The sequence below is a fragment of the Carcharhinus amblyrhynchos genome, chromosome 2 (genome assembly GCF_965287045.1).
Source record: "Carcharhinus amblyrhynchos chromosome 2, sCarAmb.v2.hapA, whole genome shotgun sequence".
Classification (NCBI taxonomy): Eukaryota; Metazoa; Chordata; class Chondrichthyes; order Carcharhiniformes; family Carcharhinidae; genus Carcharhinus; species Carcharhinus amblyrhynchos.
Window position 1 is genome coordinate 120,067,463 of NC_137325.1, and position 15,569 is coordinate 120,083,031.

Consider the following 15,569-nt stretch of genomic DNA (forward strand, 5'->3'; position numbering starts at 1 on the left):
CCCACTGGTGTGAACAGCCAGAGAATTCCAGCCTAGGTTTCAATTCCTGTTTCGAAAGAAATTAATCAATTGAATTTATTAATTAATTGAAATCAAATTCCATCAGCCGCAGTGGTGGTATTGAAAACTGTGTCTCCTGGGTATTAGCCTGGGTATCTGACCAGTGAAAATACTGCTACACTATCATCTCCCCTGTATGATACATAAACCAATACAAATATAAGAAGCATACATGGCTCAGCACTTGACACATTATAACATTCAGGGCTATGGGCCAAGTGCTGGTAAATGGAATTAGGTAGTTCAGGTGTCTCTCAAGTGTTAGTGCAGATTCAATGGGCAGAAAGGTGTTTTCTGCACTGTATGATTCTATGATTTTGCATTTTCACCGGCATAATTGTGAATTTATGCTTGTATTCTGGTAAACAATCATTAAAATAAGATAGATTAATGATAGAAACAGTTTTACAGTGAAAGCTCTTTATGAGCATACACAGTAAACAATAAAACCATGCTAAATACACTTATCCAAACGAAAAGGTCTCATATTTCAGGGAAAGCAAGAAAAGGCATTCAGATGTATCAAAGCATAGTTATCTACATTAAATGCCCAATCTCTTTTGTTGAAAATATTGTTCTGTTATTGCAAAGCACTCGCAAATGAAATAAATCAGAGATAATGACAAACAATTATCATTGTGATGTATAAGGGTAACAAAAGATGAAAAGCCATCAGATTTAACTGGGATGGAAGTCAGCTAGGATTAAATTCCACAAGAAATGCAGAGTAACAGGGTCAGTGGAGCAAGCAAGTTGAAACTGGAAAATCATAACTATTTTCAAAATATTTTGATTTTTCACATATTGAACAAATAATCGATGTGGTATATTACATTGATGCATTGACTGAAAAGCCAATAAATAATGGACTATTTGCTTGGGTCATTGAAGGTTTCACAAAGTAAGCCAACCGAGGTGGGTTTTGCAAAATGCTAAAGGTGTAGCTTGAACGAGTGATTGTACAAAATATTATGTCAACATGTATTGCATTAAAAAATATTCCAGCTATTCTAGCATTAAAGGCTGAATTGCATAAGTTAACACAAAACATTCATATGGTTGGTTGAGCATTAATGCACCTATATAACGCAACCATTTAGTAATTTAGAAGCTGCAACCCAAACCAGTAGGAACTGTTCTTGATTGGCCAAAGATTAAAATGCCATTAGCAAAGCCAGATTTACTGAACTTCTTTGTTTTTAACACATGGTTCTACAATGATATAACACAAATGTCTTGACACTTCTTTAACAAGGGCTGCACCTAATCCCTGTCATTTGTTAAATGTGAATCTTATGCAGAAACGCCAGCTCTGTATTTACTGACAAAGCACAGCTTTCAGAGCAGAAACGGCTAAAGGGTGTGCCTGGCATTCTTCAACAGCTGCAGGGTGACATTAGTAAGAAATGTTTACAAAGAAGGTGTGTGGTTGTTCTCACCAAGCTTGATAGGAGATAGTGAGGTTTTGTTGCAATGTTACACATATTTTATACAGAAGCTTCCTCTGAAGTACTTAGTAATAACCAATAATAACGTTTTTGTTTGCTGAAAGAAATATTCCAATTTATGGAAGCGGGAATATGGATCCCGATCCTGGATTTTTTAAAGGACCTGTTAACATTAGGAGACAGGGCAAACTGACTGCTGTAAATTTTTTACCTTCATGACTGAAGATGGACGAAGGTCATGTTTTTTAGTCTGTTCATCTGTTTGTAATCAATACATCTCAAAAACTAATGGATGTCAACAAAACTGTGTACTCCTTTCCTATCCCACCCCCTCCCCTTCCATCTCCTCCCCCTCCCCTTCCATCTCCTCCCCCTCCCCTTCCATCTCCTCCCCCTCCCCTTCCATCTCCTCCCCATCTCTTGCCTCCCCCTCCTTCCTCTCATTCACCTCCCCTCTTTCCCCTTCCTTCTCCGTTCCTCTCCCCCTCCTCCTCCTCTCCTTGCCTTCCCATTCCCCAGTCCTCCCCTTCCCTCTTCCTCCCCCTCCCCTTCCCTCTTCCTCCCCCTCCCCCTCTCTCAGCCTCCCGCTCCCCCGTCCCCTCCCCTTGCCTCCCCTCTGCCCATTCTTTCCTCCTCTAATCCATCCCCCCCCACCCCCCCCCCGCCCTCCGTTAAAGCCTACTCCAGGATGTTATCTCAAGCTGTCTCTTAGTTGGGCAGTTTCATGGGAAATGTGTAAGTTAATTACTCCCAGAACTCCGAAAAAGTTAACTGACCAGTCTTCGGCACACAAAGAGACTGCAGATAAATGCTGCCGCTTGTACACTTCCTTCCTTTGAGGCACAAAGCAAAATAATCGAATATATTATCAAACAAAACTGCAATAGAACTAGTCTTCATTCATTTCAGTCTAACGAAGTATATTTAATTGTCCATATTTGAAGAATTAATTGAACTCATAAATCTATTCTAATGAAATACTGAAGGAATTCACTGGGCTATGTTAAACATGGCTTGATCTTTCACTGGAGATGAGATTTGTCTGTTTTGGGGATTCATTTGGGAGAACTCTTGGTGTTACATAACATGTTGGTTTTCAGTTTTGGTGTTTAATACTACATTGCCTCAAACCAGTCAGATCAGATTGTGTTAATTCCATTTTTTGAGGTTAATTTCCATTCCAGGAAACAGTTTTCCAGCTTGAAAGCGACAGGTGGCTTTCTGTTTGAACTGTGCCAGTTTCTGGCACACGCTGCTTACTGGAAACAGTGTGCCTGTGATATCCCAATCCCCCTGTTTCCGCTCCACCCTGTGTGAAAGTTCTTGCCTTCAGTCTGTTGCTTTCCGCTGATGACATGTTCCAGATTCACAATATTCCACAAAGACAAATTCATATCCTGCAGTCTGTGACAAGGAGCTGTGACAATTTGCACGTTTTTTTTTCCGCGTGGTACTTTCACCATTAATGTTTTGGTTCTCACTGCGTGTTATGGCAAGAGGACAGCCATGTATGTTGAAAGTAGAAGAGAAAAGAGCTGACGTTGAGTCCAGATGATCCTTTGCCATGCATATTGGTCTAAGTTGGATTATGGCATTAAAAAAAATATTGGGATGTGATATTGGAAAAATATCAAATCAATAGCAGGCAGTCGGAGTGAGTGCAATTCCTGTTCGGCATGTGATGGAAAGGAAATTGGAACTTCTACAAATCCATAGCTCCAGTTTGCAGCCTGCCTGGAAAAGTGCATGTTGCCACAGTACTCGGATTCCCTGAGTAAATTGTAACACATCACCACATCGGCCAGAACAGACAGATGCAGAGGGAGGTTGGATACGTATCAATTCCTTTCCACTTGCCCTTGGACTTTCCACGGATTCGTTGCCTGTGAGGTGATCCATCTCCCACAGGAAGGCACTGAGCGTTCAACACATCATCATTGCAGCACTCAACTGCCACGTTCCACCAGCCTGTCTCTATCGTGTAGTGACACCCATATCCTGAGTGATTTTTTTAAAAATAGTTGCAGGTCTTATGCTGTGACTCCCAGCACCAGGGAATCATTAGCAAGTAACATTGGATAATGGAATCATCCTGAATTCATTCACTTGTATTGGACAGATTTTTGATTTGGTTTGATTTATTATTGTCACATGTATTAACATACAGTGAAAAGTATTGTTTCTTGCGTGCTATACAGACAAAACATACTGTTCATAGAGAAGGAAACGAGAGAGTGCAGAATGTAGTGTTACACTCATAGCTAGGGTGTAGAGACAGATCAACTTAATGCAAGGTAAGGCCATTCAAAAGTCTGACAGCAGCAGGGAAGAAGCTGTTCTTGAGTTAGCTCGTACGTGACCTCAGACTTTTGTACCTTTTTCCCAAAGGAAGAAGGTGAAAGAGAGAATGTCCGGGGTGCGTGGGGTCCTTAATTATGCTGGCTACTTTGCCGAGGCAGCAGGAAGTGTAGACAGAGTCAGTGGATGGGAGGCTGGTTTGCGTGATGGATTGGGCTACATTCACAACCTTTTGTAGTTTCTTCCGGTGTTGGGTAGAGGCAGGAGCCATACCAAGCTGTGAGTCAACCAGAAAGAATGCTTTCTATGGTGCATCTGTAAAAGTTGGTGAGAGTCATAGCTGACATGCCAAATTTCCTCAGTCTTCCGAGAAAATAGAGGCATCGGTGGACTTTCTTAACTATAGTGTCAGCGTGGGGGGGGGAGCAGTTCAGGTTGTTGGTGATCTGGACACCTAAAAACTTAAGTGGGTGAGGCAACATTCTTGATGTGGAAATTTGCTGGATGAAGTGTGTCAGAAGTAGGACTATAAAACATTGAGCCAAATCTGAGATCTGCCTTGCCATCTAATAAGATTCATCATTTTGAAGACATCGCTCAAAATCATCCCTCAGATATAAATGTTTAAGCAGTGGTTCACAAACATGCACATCTGCTGACCATTTAGGCGGGGCAAAGTAACTCTCGGGAACGAGTTCTAGCCCGCCTTTTTCCTGTCACCACAAAAGCTCAACAGAATAATTGGGAAGAATGGGATGGCCTCTGATCAGACACCCGATGAGCTGATGTCTGGTCAAAGGTAGAGAGTTCCACATTCAGCTGCTTCCCGCTCCCTGTTTTCAATGCCTCAGAAGTTGAAATCTGATCTTGCAGTTGTTTGCTGTAACAGTAACATAAATCTTGCTTATAAAATGACAGCATTATTGCTTGTGCTTATGATGACTCATACAGCAGACACCGTTCTGCTTGTCTGGCCTTATGCCAGCGATGAGTGTTCTGGCCTGTTCTCTGGTACAGCTACCTATGTGCTGTTGCACGTCAGTGAGTTGCAAGGCATAAAATATATCCTTCTCAATGATATTTTTTATCTTTTACACTTCAGTTGGGAGTATTCCCCAGCATTTGGGAAGCTATTGTGTCCTTTAAGCCAGAATAACGTGAGTTACAGGTAGTATTAAAATAAACTAACTGACTGCAATCCAATTTTCTACATTTAAGGTTTCCTCCGGTGAAAATTTAACCAACGTTTTATACAAATAGAGTCTGCTTCTACACTTTTGCATGTAAGCAGCTGTATTCATCTGAGATCACCCATTAATCACCTCTGCAGTAATTCCAGTGTGGTTGCACAGATTATTGGGGGTAGAGTGGAGGTGGAAGAGGGGGACAGGGTGAATCCTACACAAGGTTTCGGTTGAGCTAACTCTTTTAATAGCATTGCCATGAATGACTAACTTTATTTACACACAAACCATTTTTAATTCATTACAATTTAATTATTACTTTTATCTTCCCAGCATGCAGCGTGACTAATTTTAAATCAGATCACAATAATTAATATTTATCACATTACGATTGTTTATACATTGCAATTACATCCACATAAATCACCTAACTGAGCTTCTGTCCCGCTGCCGGGAGAGAATAATGACACTCTCAGTGACTTTTCATTTCAGGGGTTGTGTGTATTGCCGATGAGGCGCTTTAACCTGAGTGGCTTTTTTTTTCGGCTGTTTCAGAGAACTGTTTATTAAGTGTCAACCACATTGCTGTGTGGGTCACGTGTTGTCACATGCATTAGTGAACTGTTGATCTTTTCATGGTCACTATTACTGTAATTAGCTTTACAATTCCAGATTTATTAACTGAAATTAAATTTCACCAGCTACCGCGATGGGATTTGAACCCACGTTGCCAGAGCATTAGCCGGCGCTGCTGGATTACTAGTTCACGTTAGTACTATACGCACATTGGTGCTACCGTCCGCCATGCAGAGCAGCTGTGAATGCAATAACAGTCATCAGACTTAAAGACGTTAAACCTCTGGAAATGTTCATTATTTGAATGAAGACATCCCAGGAGCAGGATCCCTTTTTTTCTGTTTTCATGATCTTAGCACTGTTTTGAAATGCTGAATTGAAACCCTGGCTTGTCACATGACCAGATTATAAGCACTTGAAGGGGTAAAGTTGAGCACACTGTAGTTAACATTTTTGTTACAAACTGTGCCAGAAAATATTATCAGATTGTAAATCAGTGTCAGCTGCAGCCAAGTGTACCAAGCAGGAAGCTGTTCAGGGAGAGAGAGGGTAAGGGTCTAGTGCTTTGTAGCACTAAACCCAATCCACCTCCCTGTTGTGACAAGTGAAACTTTGCATTGAACTTTTCCTTATTTTGTAACTGAAAAATTTCCCTTGGGTTGCACACATTAAATCGGAGAATGTGCTGATTCCTCTCAACTCCTTCCTGTTGGTCATCTGAAATCATTTCTTTGGCTGGTCTTCCATCTGTTAGAACCAAATCTTCAAGAACTAATGTGCTTTTAAAATTTAAAAGGACATTATATTATTTGGATGCCTTTGAACTAAATGCTGACCCCCATTGTTCCCACTTCCCCAAATCTGTATGTCTCCTGCTCACTCCTCCACTCACCCCATTTAAAGGAGCAGATAGGAACCCTCTATCTTTGGGCACCTTCACCCCACCTGTTTACACCATCCATCTTGCTGACTTCCATCTCTGTTTGCCTCACTATCACAATCCTGTGTATACTCCCACATTTTGCAGCATTTGAGTTCAATGTGCGGAAGCACGAGGTCATCCACTGCAAACATAAGGTCACGAAAGCTCGAACACATAGTCAAAGCTGCAATATTGAAGGAATGCTGCAGAAATACATAAAGGGCAAAAGAGTAACAAGGGAGAGAGTAGGGCCTCTTAAGGATCAACAAGGTCATCTATGTGCAGGTCCACAAGAGATGAGTGAGATCCTAAATGAATATTTCTCATCAGTATTTACTGTTGAGAAAAGCATGGATGTTAGAGAACTTGGGGAAATAAATAGTGATGTCCTGAAGAGTGTACATATTACAGAGAAGGAGGTGCTGGAAGTCTTAAAGTGCATTAGGCAGTTAAATCCCAGGACCTGATGAAGTATATCCCAGGACATTGTGGGAGCCTAGGGAGGAAATCGCAGGTCCCCTAGCCGAGATATTTCAATCATCGATAGTCACGGGTGAAGTGCCTGAAGATTGAGAGTGGCAAATGTTATGCCTTTGTTTTAAAAGGGCAGCAGGGAAAAGCCTGGGAACTTACAGTCTAGTGAACCTCATATCTGTGGTGGGTAAATTGTTGGAAGGTATTTACAGGACCTGCAGGCATTTAGAGATGCAAGGACTGATTAGGGACAGTCGGCATGGCTTTGTGAGTGGCTCAGGGATCAGTGCTGGGCCCACTGTTATTTGTCATTTAGAGTAATGATTTGCATGAGAATATAGGGGGCATGGTTAGTAAGTTTGCAGATGACACCAAGATTGGTGGCAGAGTGGACAGTGAAGAAAGTTATCTCCAACTGTAACTGGATCTTGATCAATTGGGCCAGTGGGCTGATGAATGGCTGATGGAGTTTAATTTAGACAAATGCGAGGTGATGCATTTTTTACTCAGTTAATGGTAGGGTGTTGGGGAGAGTTACACAGCAAAGAGATCCAGGGGTACAGGTTCATAGCTCCATGAAAGTGGAGTCACAGGTGCACAGAGTGGTGAAGAAGGCATTCGGCATGCTTGGTTTCATCGGTCAGAACACTGAATACAGGAGTTGGGTTGTCTTGTTGAAACATAGAAACGTAGAAAAACTACAGCACAAATAAGCCTTTTGGCCCACAAGTTGTGTCGAACATGTCCCTACCTACTCAGCTTACCTATAACCCTCAATCTTATTAAGTCCCACGTACTTATCCAAAAGTCTCTGAAAAGACCCTATCGAATCTGCCTCCACCACCACTGCTGGCAGCCAATTCCACGCATCCACCACCCTCTGAGTGAAAAACTTATCCCTGACATCTCCTCTGTACCTACTCCCCAGCACCCTAAACCTGTGTCCTCGTGTGGCAACCATTTCAGCTCTGGGAAAAAGCCTCTGAGAATCCACTCGATCAATACCTCTCATCACCTTATACACCTCTATCAGGTCCCCTCTCATCCTTCATCTCTCCAAGGAGAAAAGACCGAGTTCTCACAGCCTATCCTCATAAGGCATGCTACCCAATCCAGGCAACATCCTTGTAAATCTCCTCTGCACCCTTTCAATGGCTTCCACATCATTTCTGTAATGAGGCAACCAGAACTGAGCACAGTACTCCAAGTGGGGTCTGACCAGGGTCTTTTACAGCTGCAGCATTATCTCCCGACTCTTAAACTCAATTCCTCGATTATGGAGGCCAGTACACCATATGCCTTCTTAACCACATCCTCTACCTGCGAAGCTGCTTTAAGCATCCTATGAACCCAGACCCCAAGACCCCTCTGATCTTCCACACTGCCAAGAGTCTTACCCTTAACATTATATTCTATCACCCTGTTTGACCTGCCAAAATGAATCACCACACACTTATCTGGATTGAAGTCCATCTGCCACTTCTCCGCCCAGTCTTGCATTCTTTCAATGTCTCGTTGCAACTTCTGATATCCCTCCACACTATCCACAACACCACCAACCTTCGTGTCATCAGCAAACTTACCACCCCATCCCTCCACTTCCTCATTCAGGTCATTTATGAAAATGACAAACAGCAAGGGTCCCAGAACAGATCCCCAGGGCACTCTACAGGTGACTGACCTCCATGTAGAAAAAGACCCATCCACAACAACTCTTTGCCTTCTGTGGGCAAGCTAATTCTGAATCCACAAAGCAATATCCCCTTGGATCCCATGCCCCCTCACTTTCTCAATAAGCCTTGCATGGGGCACCTTATCAAACGCCTTGCTGAAGTCCATTTAAACGACACCAACTGCTTTTCCTTCGTCAATGTGTTTAGGCACATTCTCAAAGGCTTGTAAGGCATGATCTGCCTTTGACAAAGCTGTGTTGACTATTCTTGATCATACTATACCTCTCCAAAAGTTCATAAATCCTGCCTCTTCTCCATCAACTTACCAACCATTGAGGTTAGACTCACTGGTCTATATCTTCCTGGGCTATCTCTTCTCCCTTTCGTGAATAAAGGAACCACATCCACAATCCTCTGGAATCTCTCCCGTCTCCAATGATGATGCAAAGATTATCACCAGAGGCTCAGCAATCTATTCCCTTGCCTGCCACAGTACATTCCATCCGGTCCCGGTGACTTATCTAACTTAATGCTTTTCAAAAACTCCAACACATCCTCTTTCTTAACGTCTACATGCTCAAGCTTTTCAGACTGCCGCAAGTCTGCATGACAACCACCAAGATCCTTTGCCACTGTGAATACTGAAGTATTCATTGAGTACCTCTGCTATTTCTACTGGTTCTATGCAAACTTTCCCACCGTCACACTTGGTAAGTCCTATTCCTTCATGTCTTATCCTCTTACTCTTCACATACTTGTAGAATGCCTTAGGGTTTTCCTTAATCTTGCCTGCCAAGGCCTTCTCATGACCCCTTCTGGCTCTAATTTCCTTAATTCCTTCCTACTCGCCTTAGACTCTTCTAGATCTCTGACATTACCTAGCTTCCTGAATCTTTTGTAAGCTTTTCTTTTCTTCTTGACTAAATTCATTGCAGCTTTCGTGCACCATGGTTTCTTTAGCCTACCATAACTTCCCTGTCTCATTGGAACGTTGCTGGGCAGAACTCCAGGAAAATATTCTTTGAAAATTTGCCACATTTCTTCTGTACGTTTCCCTGAGAAAACCTCTTTCCAATTTGTGCCTCTAATTTCCTGCCCAATAGCCTCATAATTCCCCTCACTCCAAATAAACACTTTCCTAGCTTGTCTGATCCTATCTTTCTCCAATGCTAATGTAAAGGAGATAGAGTTATGATCACCATCTCCAAAATGCTTTCCCACAGAGATCTGATACCTGTCCAGGTTCATTTCCCAATACCAAATCAAGTACAGCCTCTCCTCTTGTAGGCTTATCCACATACCACGTCAAGAAACCCTCCTGAATACACCTAACAAACTCCTCCCCATCTAAACTTCTTACCCTAGGGAGATTCCAATCGATATTTGGGAAATTAAAATCTCCCACCGCGACAACTCTGTTATTATTACATCTTTCCAGGATTTGTTTCCCTATCTGCTCCTCAACTTCCATGTTACTATTGGATGGCCTATAGAAAACACCCAATAAAGTTAATGACCCCTTCCTGTTCCGAACCTCCACCACAGAAACTCCGTAGACAATCTGTGTATGGTGTCCATCTTTTCTACAGCCATGACACTATCTCTGATCAACAGTGCCACTCCCCACTTCTTTTGCCTCCCTCCCTGTCCCTTCTGAAACATTTGAAACCAGGCATTTGAAGTATCCAGTCCTGTCCTTGAGTCATCCAAGTCTCTGTAGTGGCCACCACGTCACATTTCCAAGTAGTGATCCATGGTCCAATCTCATCCACTTTGTTCGCAACATTCCTTGCATTAAAATAGACATGTCTCAAACCTTTGATCTGAACACTCCCCTTGTCCATCACCTGCCTATCTTCCCTGTCATACCGTCGACAAACTCTCTCTATTTGTGAGCTAACCTCCTCTCTCCCAGTCACTTAATTTTGATTCCCACCCCCCCCAACCATTCTAGTTTAAACTCTCTCCAGTAGCCTTAGCAAACCTCCCCGTTGGGCAGAGTGGTGAAGAAGGCATTCGGCATGCTTGGTTTCACTGGTCAGAACATTGAACTGGAATTGGGATGTCTTGTTGAACTTGTACAAGACATTGGTAAGGCCACACTTGGAATACTGTGTGCAATTCTGGTCACCCTATTATAGAAAGGATATCATTAAACTAGAAAGAATGCAGAAAAGATTTACTAGGATGCTACCGGGACTTGACGGATTCAGTTATAAGGAGAGGCTGGATAGGCTGGAACTTTTTTCTCTGGAGCGTAGGAGGCTGAGGGGTGATCTTATAGAGGTCTATAAAATAATGAGGGCCATAGACAAGCTAGATAGTCAATATCTTTTCCCAAAGGTAGGGGAGTTTAAAACTAGAGGGCATAGGTTTAAGGTAAGACAGGAGGGAGCAAAAGTATCCAGAGGGGCAATTTTTTCATGCAGAGGGTGTTGGCTGGAACAAGCTGCCAGAGGTAGTAGTAGAGATGGGTACAATTTTATCTTTTAAAAAGCATTTATATAGTTACATGGGTACAATGGGTATAGAGGGATATGAGCCAAATGCGGGCAATTGGGATTAGCTTAGGGGTTTCAAAAAAAAACATGGCATTGACAAGTTGGGCTGAAGGGCTTGTTTCTGGCCTTGGAGGGAGTGCAGAGGAGGTTTACTAGGCTGATACCGGAGTTGAGGGGGTTGAGCTATGAGGAGAGGCTGAATAAACTAGGCTTGTACTCGTTAGAGTTTAGAAGAATGAGGGGAGATCTCATTGAGATGTATAAGATGATGAATGGGATGGATAGGATAGAGGTGGAAAGACTCTTCCCGCTCAAAAAAGACAGTAGGACTAGGGGGCACAGCCTCAAGATAAAGGGGGGGCAGTTCAGAACGGAGTTGAGGAGGAACTTCTTCACTCAAAGGGTGGTGAATCTCTGGAATTCTCTGCCCGTTGAAGTGGTGGAGGCTGCCTCGCTAAATATTTTTAAGAAGCGGGTTGATGGGTTTTTGATAAGAGAGGGGATTAAGGGTTATGGGGAGAGGGCGGGAAAGTGGAACTGAGCCACGACAGATCAGCCATGATCTTATTGAATGGCGGGGCAGGCTCGAAGGGCCAGATGGCCTACTCCTGCTCCTATTTCTTATGTTCTTATGTAAACCACTATGACTCTAAATCCTTCTGATTGGATTTTAAACCAAAATCCAAAGCCTTTTAAGCTAAACATAAAATATTCCCAGGCAGTATTCAAAGACAAGCAGGGAGTTTCACCCAGAGTCCTGGCTAATGCCTATCTTTTGTTCAAACAGTCAAACATTGATTAGCTGGTCATTTACCACATTGCCTCATACAGGATTCTGGTGTACACAAATCAGCTGCCATCTTTGCCTACATAGATCAGTGACGACACTTCAAATGAAGCTGTGCTCCTCTATCATTGAGAATGGGAATATTTATGGTGCCTCCTCCTCCTGTGAGTTGTTTAATTGTTCACCATCATTTATGACTGGATGTGGCGCAACTGCAGACTTAGATCTATCTGTTGATTGTGGAATTGCTCAACTCTTATCTGTTGCTTGCTGCTCTTTGTTGTAACTTCACCAGATTGATACCTCATTTTTAGGTAAGCCTACGTTCTAGGATTTAAAAAGGTGTAGTGATAATAGTGCATCGGTTTTGATCTTCCAGAATTGTCTAGATTCTAGAGCAGTCTTAACGGATGGAAAAGTAGCAAATATAAATCCTCCTGTTTAAAGCAGGAGGGAGAGAAAACAGGAAATGGCAGGTGTAATAAGTGGAATGCTGAAATGATCAGTGCTTGAACAGCTATTTATGACCCATCTCAATGTCTTAGTGAAGGGGACACAAATAACAAAGGGCTACTAGAAGGTTAAGTGATTGGGCAAGAGACTAGCAGCTACAGTGGCGATACATGAAATTAGCCAGTTTGGTAGAAAGAATGAAAAATCATCTTTCATAAAAAAGATGCCAGACTGTAAATGCTGGTACGCAAATGGATTTGGTGGTCCTTATATACCAATCTCAAAAGTGAAAGTGCAGGTATACCAAACAATTAAGACAGCAAATGGGATGGTTGAATAGAAAAGCAAAATGCTGTTATATTGGGCTATAGATACAGTCTGGCTACAGCCCAATATAACAGCATTTTGCTTTTCTATTCAACCATCCCATTTGCTGTCTTAATTGTTTGGTATACCTGCACGTTATTATTCTTTAAAAAGCCAAGAATAGGTTTGCTTTACAGAGTGTGAAAAGGTTCACTAGATTGATTCCTGGAATGAGAGGGCTGTCCTGAGGGCAGATTGAGTGGAATGAGGATATTCTCCAGAGATTAAAAGAATGAATGGTAATCCCACTGAAATATAAATACTTAGCAGGCTCGATAAGGTAGATGGTGAGAGGCTATTTCCCCTGAGTGGAGAGCCTAGAACGTGGAGGCACAGTCTCAGAAAAAGGGGTCAATTTAGGATTGAGATGAGGGGAAATTTCTTCACTTTGAGGGTGTGAATTTTTGGAATTCTCAAACCCACCTGGTTGTGAATGCTCTGATAATGAATATATGAGTTGGGGTTGGAAAATGACATGGAAACATTCAGCTTTTATCTTATTGAAATGTAGAGCAAACTTGATGGACTGTATGACCTGCTCCTGTGCCTATTTCACATGTAAGACAGTTGCTAACAATATATGTCTTTGAATCCGTGTGTTTGTGGACAGATCTAACCCGGGTGGGAAACTGCAATCCTCAATTGGTGTGTTTAGTACACAATACATGATCTTTACTCAAGCAACCAATTTATTTTGCTAAATTTACACAGACTTTACCTTGCATGACAAAATAACCTTCCATCAAACTAGACCAGAATGTTTCATGCCTAAACTATCTAGGTGGTCTTTTAGAACCAAATAATCTATTGAATTCCTCAAATCAGGTTTCCACTTGTCCCACATGTAATAACTGACATCCTATGCTCAAGGTAAATTGCAACTCCTGGCTCTTTACCTGTTTATGGCCACTGACAAGGTTGACCACACTATATTCCCTCTTCCAACACTTCTCCTTGAACGTCCAACTTGGCAAGTCTGTACTCGGTTAGCTAGCTATCCAGTTGTCACCAGACAATCATTTGCAGTGGCTTCACACTTCAACTACACTTGTGTGATCTCCAAGGATTTATTCTTGCATCCTGTCCCCCTCCCCTCCAAATGTTCATCCACCGGCTACTGTTTGGTGGCAACATTATAGAAAACAGTGCCTGTTTCCATAACTATGCAAATGACTCAGCTCCACATCACCACCATCTGTCTTGAAATGTCTTGCTATCTTTAAACTGTCAGACCATCTAAGATCGGTATTTTAAACATAAGCGAGGGCATAAAAGTTGAACTAGCTGAAGTAAATTGGGATACGAGGCTAGAGGATAGATCCATAGCGAAGCAGTGAGGAATTTCATAATATTCAGAATAAGTAACTTGAATGATGAAGTTCTAAGGGAGGACCCACCATCCGTGATTAACTAAGATGAGAGGTCACATGACACCAGGTTATAATCCAACAGATTTACTTGAAATCAGTCTTTGAGTGCTGCTCCTTTTGTCAAGTGAAGTGTGACCTTCACCTGAAGGTGCAGTGCTCCAAAAGCTTGTGATTTTAAATAAACCTGTTGGATTATAACCTGGTGTCATGTGACTCTCATCTTGTCCACCCAGTCCAACACCAGCATCTCCACATTGTGATTAACTAAAGTAAAGGAAAGCATCAAATGTAAGGAAAAGGCATATCACTGCGTAAAGATGAGTGGCAGGACAGATGATTGGTCAGAATATAAAGAATGGCAGAGAATGACTAAAAGATTAATCAAGCCATAGAAGTTAGAACATGAGGAAAGTGGCTAGAAATCCCAAAACAGATAGTTTCTACGTTATTTAAAAAGAAAAAGAGCAAGTGTTATCATTCGAGTAACCACGAGGAGTTACAAGGAAATGGCAGATGAAATTACCAAATATTTTTGACTTTTTCACCATGAGAGGATACAAAAACATTCCAGTAATAGCTGTAAATCAAAAGAGGGTAGGGAGAGAGCAACTTGTTGAAATTGACTCTGGAAATCCCTCCTTAAGCATCCCTGCCTCATTTTCCACCACTCATTAGAAATTACCTCTGACTGAGATTTTGGTCATCTCACCTAATAATACCTGCTTGGTGTGAAATTGTGTTCAATACATGCATATGAAATACCTTTGCACATTTTACTACTTTGCTGTTGCTTTTCAGACATTGAGATACTTAACCAACTTACAAAATTCAATACTGCAGTTCTAAATACTGATAAAAAATTGAAAATACTTGAAACACAGCTGGTGAGCTCCTCACTTTCATTTAATGTTTGTTTAGGACAATTAATGACTAAAGCAGTTTGTTTATAGTTAATATACATAGTATGGCCAGAATTTTTGTCATGGTGGGGGGCTCACTTCCCACCATTCAGCATTAGTGGGGTACATATCTCCACACTTGGAAGTACTGCCTTAGAGAGCTACAGACCAATTTGATTGATCAGCAACAGTGTTGTGACTGAAGAAAAGCTGCACCAGGAAGCCAAGACAAAGTACAGGAAGTGAAAGAAAAATAAATGTCAAGGGTCCCAGGACAGGGAGGGTAGGGAAGGCCAGGGAGTCAGAGGGGGATGCTTGGAGTCCCAGAGGAGGTCAGCAGGCCTCAAGAATGTGGAGGGGCAGGGGCAGTCAGAAGGCAGCTTCTGACGGAGGCACTCCTCAGACCCCCAAATCTGTCAAAAATGTTTTACTAATTAAAATTGGGTTTTAGACAAAGATTGCAATCCAAAAATGGGGTGGCATGGTGACACAGTGGTTAGTGTCTCACAGCACCAGGGAACTGGGTTTGATTCCCGGCTTCAGTCACTGTCTGCTTCG